The sequence below is a fragment of the Myotis myotis genome, unplaced genomic scaffold (genome assembly GCF_014108235.1).
Source record: "Myotis myotis isolate mMyoMyo1 unplaced genomic scaffold, mMyoMyo1.p scaffold_m19_p_2, whole genome shotgun sequence".
NCBI lineage: Eukaryota > Metazoa > Chordata > Mammalia > Chiroptera > Vespertilionidae > Myotis > Myotis myotis.
The window spans coordinates 99,503,457-99,509,690 of NW_023416324.1; the positions used below are offsets into that span (position 1 = coordinate 99,503,457).

General features: G+C 43.6%; 1 long non-coding RNA gene across 1 annotated transcript; it reads right to left on the reverse strand.

The window, feature by feature from the left end:
* Positions 1 to 1,581: 1,581 nt before the first annotated feature.
* Positions 1,582 to 2,126, reverse strand: LOC118677714. Its single transcript, XR_004974482.1, has 2 exons — positions 1,980 to 2,126; positions 1,582 to 1,873 (listed from the first exon to the last, which is right to left on the reverse strand). It is a non-coding gene; the product is annotated as an uncharacterized LOC118677714 (long non-coding RNA).
* Between the last annotated feature and the right edge of the window lie 4,108 nt (positions 2,127 to 6,234).

The window sequence follows — 6,234 nt, forward strand, 5'->3', positions numbered from 1 at the left end:
CTCTGTTCTTCTTTGTTTCATTTTAGATAGTTTCTACTGCTTTGTCTTTAAGTTCATTAATCTTTTATTATAAATCACCTGATCTACTGTTAGGAGCACAAAGGGTATTTTTCATTTCAGATATTGTATTTTTCATCTCTATAAGTTAAATTTGTGTGTTTTACAATTCTTTTAGTTCTTTTTCCATTATTTTCATGGTTTTCTCTACCTTTAGAAAGTTATGGCCTATATTATGACAGTAGTTTTAATGTTTTGTCTACTAACTCTTTAACTGTTTCTCTGTTGGTCTGTTTCTATTGATTGACTTTTCTATTGATTCAATCCTATATTGCTACATTTCTGTATGATTGGTGATTCTTTATCGGATCCCAGGAATTTACATTGTTATAAATGGAGTACTAGAGTTTGTTGCATCTTTTCAAATAGGTTTGCCTTTCTTCTAGATGCAGTTACATTTCTTGGAATCAGTTTAATTTTTTTGAAACTTGTGTTTGAATTTTGTCAGACAGATTTATTCTGGAGCTTATTTAGTCTCCTTACTGAGACCACACCCTACTGAGGGGTTTAACTGCTTTTTCTGTAAGGAGGTCACTCTTTCTTGCTCGTGGAGCACAAGCCACTCCTGGTCCCGTGTCAATTCTGAGGATTGCTTATGCACTCCCTGATGACTGTTCTTTCCCCAGCTTGTTTGTTTCTTCACATCCTTGTGCAGCTTTGTACTCGAGTGAGGGTTTAAGGGGCCCCTCTGCAGATCTTCAGAGCTTCCTTATTCTGTGAGTCTCCACTCTGTCTCACAAATTCTACTTGCCTAGTCCTCTGTCTCCATAACCCAATAAGTCCAAAGGTTCTGTTGGGTTCCCTTCCTTGTACTGAATCCTAGAAACTCTCTAGGCAGTGACTTGGGCACTTGCTAAGCTCACTTTATGTTTTCCCCCTTTCATATGTCGAATTCTTAACCTCAGGTACCTCAGAATGCAACTGTATTTGGTATAGGGCTTTTAAAGAGGTTATTAAGGTTGAATGAGGTAACTAAGGTGGGCCCTAATCTAATATGACTGGTGTCCTTATAAGAAGAGCTTAGGATGCAGACACACAAAGGGAAGCCACGTGAAGGCACTGAAAGAGGATAACCATCTGCAAGCCAAGAGGAGAGGCCTCAGAAGAAACTAACCTGCCAACTTCTTGATCTCAGGCTTTTAGATTCCAGAACTATGAGAAAATAAATCAGTTGCTTAAGCCACCCAGTCTATGGTACTTTGTTATGATAATCCTAGCAAAGTAATATGCCTCATTTGGTTCCCTTTTCTCAGGAATCACTGTTCTATGATATCTGTGTTCTAATGAGTTATAATTTGTCTGGTTTTCTAGTTATGTAGGTGGAAGGGTAAATCCAATTCCTGTTTTATCATTATGTCCAGAAGCAGAAGTCAGTCACTCAGGAATATCTGCTCAAGTTCTAGCTGTGATCCAAGAAGAGGTGACTGTTCATAGAAGCTCAGGTTAGAGGGAAGTCTAGTGGCGATGGTGGAAATGTGGGTGGAAGAGGAAAAGGGCTGGACCACTGTAGGAGGATACTCAGAGTTCAAGGGGCTTAACTACATAGAAGTTTATTATCTCTCCTGTAATACACGGTAGGCATCCATGGCAGCTAGACGGGGCCAGAGCTCCCTCCTTCCCACTTTTCTGCTGGCTGTATGGTTTTCTTCTGTGTTTGAAGCCAGAGGTGGCTTCCTGCACACCCATGCTCCAGCTTGCAGAAATGGAGGAAGTGCACGTGTTTTCCACCTAGTTTCCCTCATGGCCAGGCTGGCTGCAGGGCATCTTGGAAATGCATTTAGCGGAGCCATCATGTATTTAGATAACATTTCTGTTTCTGTGGAAGAAGGGGAGAATGGTAACAGTCCATGTCACACAGACAACACTCTTCTGCCTGGTAAGAGAGAAGACACTTTTTCGATGGGCTGCAGGAGTGAACTTACCTCCACAAAGCCCTGCTCACCAGGTAATATCCACAGTAAGTGAGCTTTCCAGGAGGTGGCAGAGAGTTGTTTTGGGATGGTGCATCCCAACTTGTCTTATGGCTGAGAAACAGCTGTACAGAAAAATCCCTCGATGGTCTCATGCCTGATCCTGAGTAAGAGGAGAGAGGAATGAGTAAACCTAAAAGATTTAGCCCAAAATTAAATTCTGAGATATTATGGAAACGTGATCTATGCTGAACATAAAATGCAGGCATTGAGTGTGATAGATGAACTATTGAACTTAGCTTTGGATCATATTTTTCAGGCTAAACATCCTTACAATATCCTCCAGGAGTGTTGTTATAACCTCACACCACAACATTGCTGAGAGTTTATCATTTGTTACAAAATTGTCAGATGACAGAAGTGTTCTGGTTGCCCAGTAGACATGAACAGAGCCAGGTGCACATGGGCTGCCTCTTCTATCCAGGGATTTGGAACTGTCCTACATGCCTGCCGGTGGTCTTAATCCAGCATCCAGAAGGGTTCAGGAATATGGAGAAGGGCTGAGTGTAAATTAAATAAGAGCACAGAGACAAAACATAATTTTGGAAGGCATTATGGGGAGTCAGAGAAGACTTAGATAAAGGAAATAAGTTCTCATTGTTCAGGTCTCCTAGCTCTTTATTAACACACTTTGTCCTAAAGCAAGGTAGATATACATATCAAAGGGTAGGGCTACTATACAGAATCCATTGTCAGATTGGGGAAAAACTGCCTATAGCTATTCAGGTTTTTGGCCAGTAGGAGGCAATAACATGTAGATTGAAATGCCCTCAGCTATCTGGCAGCAAGCAATCATTTTATGCATCCTTTTCAGGTTTGGGGAACTGCCCTCAGCCATTTCCAGATGATTCAGCCCTGCTGACATGCTGGAACTGGCTTCCGGCACATGCTTTCCTCACAGGTTACAGAGGATGCCCATATGAGTGGGTTTCTGGGCCCTCACCCCTGTTTAAAGAAGTCTTCTTTCATCTGATTTATATGTTAGGCTTCCAGCTAAGATTTCATTGGAACAAAAGGTCCTAGGGTTTTGAAAATATAAAGTATAAAGCAGCTCTTTTACAATTTGCTTGGTTGATGCAACTTGAATGTTTGTATGAATAGATAATTTCAAAGCCCATAAGATAACCTGAAAGGACACCCATCTCCTTTGCACACTCTGTCTCTTCAGCCTGGGGTCCCTCCCGATGGTCTGAAGCAGTCCCAGCTGCTGAGCCCCGAGGACACAGCTGTGGCACCACTAATCCTTCTGCAGGCTGCACAGCTGCATGTTCTTTGGCGGTTCCCACCCCTCCACCATGCCAGCCTCCTTAGGGGGCTTCCCATGGGCAGGTGGCCAGCATAGAGTGCAGTGGGACCCTCTACCTATACCACATAGGCAGTTTTGCGTTTGCTGATGCCATATCATCATTTTGGAGCAACCCCAGTCACTCTGCAAATCATCTTTCGTTAAGTGCAATAAACTGCTGAATCCTATCTATAAAGTTTTATAATTCTTTAGTTGGTGCATTAATCTCTTCCCTTGAGGTAGTATGACATCTGTTTTATCTACTTGTCCTACTAAGCTTTAGGTAATTGATAGATATGATATTTATGCTGCGATGGCTTCTTCTAAATTATAGGCGAGGTCCTGTGGTATGCCACCATAAACCAAAGACGTCAGGTTGACAGTGATTTGACTTGGCCCCATAGATGATTCTGAAGCCTTTGGTTAAAATCTAGGTCCCTCAATGAAATAATTGGAAAAAAGTATAAATCAATCATGAACAGTTGAAAAGTCATTTCCAGACTGATTTACATTTATTAGGGCCATGATGCATATTTAAGAGGCACATTAAAAGGCTGGGTTCAGGTCAAGTATTGGGTTTGCCATGATTTTAACAACTCAGTGTTTCAGGGTCTGCCCTCCTCCTTCCCTTCTAAGTGCTCAGCACCACACTGGCTAGAAGAGAGAAGCAGCCAGGACTGAGCCTTGTTGTGCCTGCATCTCTGCTCTTTGAAAGAGCTGATGAAAGGAGTTTTTAGGGGTAAAATAGGCAGGTTTAGAGAGTTTTAGGAATTAGGGGGCCCATGGGGCAAAACCGCAGAGCTGCGAAGCTGAGAGCTGCCAGAAGAGAAACATTCACAGAATAAGAGGTCTTGGAGCTGCCAAAGGGTGTACATTTACAGAATAAAGGGAGAGGAAGCCACACATTCACAGAATAAAGAGGAAGGCCACAAGAAGTAGAAAAAACAGGAGAAAAAAAAGGGAACCCCACGTGAGGTTCGAGTTCCGAAGCTGCTATAGTGACCAATCAGAGGGGATATTCGAACACAAAGAACTGCTGCCTTTATAAACCTAAGAAAGAGGGACTTGGTGGGTCTCTCTCTCCTTCCCCACGTGGGAGTGTGTGCTTGTTTCCCAATAAATTTCCACCTTTTCCTATACCACCTTTTATCTGTGGCTTCCTTCTTTGAATCCACCTGGACAGGAACCCGGGAAATCACCTTTGCATCCAAAGGAAAAACTGATAGATCCTCCCTTCCCCCAAATGGTGGGCAGGGTATGATGTAACCTACAGCCCAGAAATACGTGAGTGACTAACCAGGTACCTTATATGGACTATACATTGGACCACCAATCCACACCTGCCAAATACCCTAAGCCCTTGTCCTATATGGACAATGCAGTAAGCCACCAATCAGTGTGCGCCGAGTACACTAAGCCCCCTAACCCTTCCCATTCCGCCCCTCAAAAGGCGTGCCCACCCCTGCACGTGCTGTCCTCCCCTTGTGAGGCAGCCCGGCAGGTGCTTCTCCTCTAATAAAGCCTGTAGTCCTGGTTTTTCGCCCTCTGTCTGATTTTTCAAAAACCATGCATTCCAGTTTAATTTTCGCATTTCACTGACATTAGAGGTGAAGCCTGGCTGCAGAGTGGGAGATTTGCACATCAGAAGACATGTGTGAGGATCAAAGCTTTCAATAGAGAGAGAGACAGAGACAGAGAGAGACAGGGAGAGAGAGACAGAGAGAGATAGGGAGAGACTAATAGCACTGATATCCAAGGAGCAAGCTCTGAGTCCAAAGATACAGGTAGTTCTGCCAAACTCACAGAGATCCCGGTTGAAGAGTGGCTCTGTTCCCTGCTCTCTGCCTCTGTCCACACACTACCTGGCTGGCTAGGAAGAGGTCAGGCAAGGCGTGGATGTTGCACTGGGAGGAGTTGTGGGAAGGATGTGGAGGTGCTGGTCTTGCAGGCCCAGAATTCCTTTCCCCTCTTCCAGAGTCTTTTCTGAGAAGCCATTTCTGACCACCGCTGTCTCGAGGGTTCGACCCTCTTTTCTCCTTCTTGCTCTTAGCAGACAGCTGGAGGCTATTCCACAAACAAGAATTAGGCACTGGCTTGGCCCAGCCCCTCCTTGTACTGTGAGGGCTTGAGGCCTTTATAAAGGAATCAATTGGAAAGTAAACTTGCTAAGAAGACAGCCTGTCAGCCAAGTCTGTTTTTTTTTTTTCTTCTTTCAAAAATCTTTTAGTTTGAGATAATTTTAGACTTAATAAAGAAGTTGCAAAATAATACAGGGTTCACTATACCTTTCACCCAGCTGCCCTTAATGTTGACATCTCACACAGCATGAGTACGATGGTCTCAATCAGAAAACTAACACTGATATGATTCTAATCAGCCTTGTGTTAATTTTGCCCTTTGTCTATGGGGAGTAGAAAAATGTTAGAAAACAAACATCCACTTTCCTGCCCAGGTCCCCACTTTGTATCTGTTGTGCCTCTTCGTTTCCTCCAATCTGTGACGGCTGCTCAGCCTTTCTCTGCTGCTTAGGACCTGTCAGACTTAATGGGTCAATCCATAAATGCTGGCTGAGTGGGCTCAGCACTTAAGTGAACCTAGAATGTGTGAGCTTGTATGAGGTATTGCATGTGTATGTATGTAAACATTTGTAGGAGTGTGTATGAATATGTGTGGGGTGGTAGGTCCTCTATGTATAGCTGTTATGAAAATCTATTATTTCCTTCTCTTTTTTTTAAATATATTTTATTGATTTTTTTTACAGAGAGGAAGGGAGAGAGATAGAGTTAGAAACATCGATGAGAGAGAAACATCGATCAGCTGCCTCCTGCACACCTCCTACTGGGGATGTGCCTTTAACCAAGGTACATGCCCTTGACCGGAATCGAACCTGGGACCCCTGAGTCTGCAGGCCGACGCTCTATC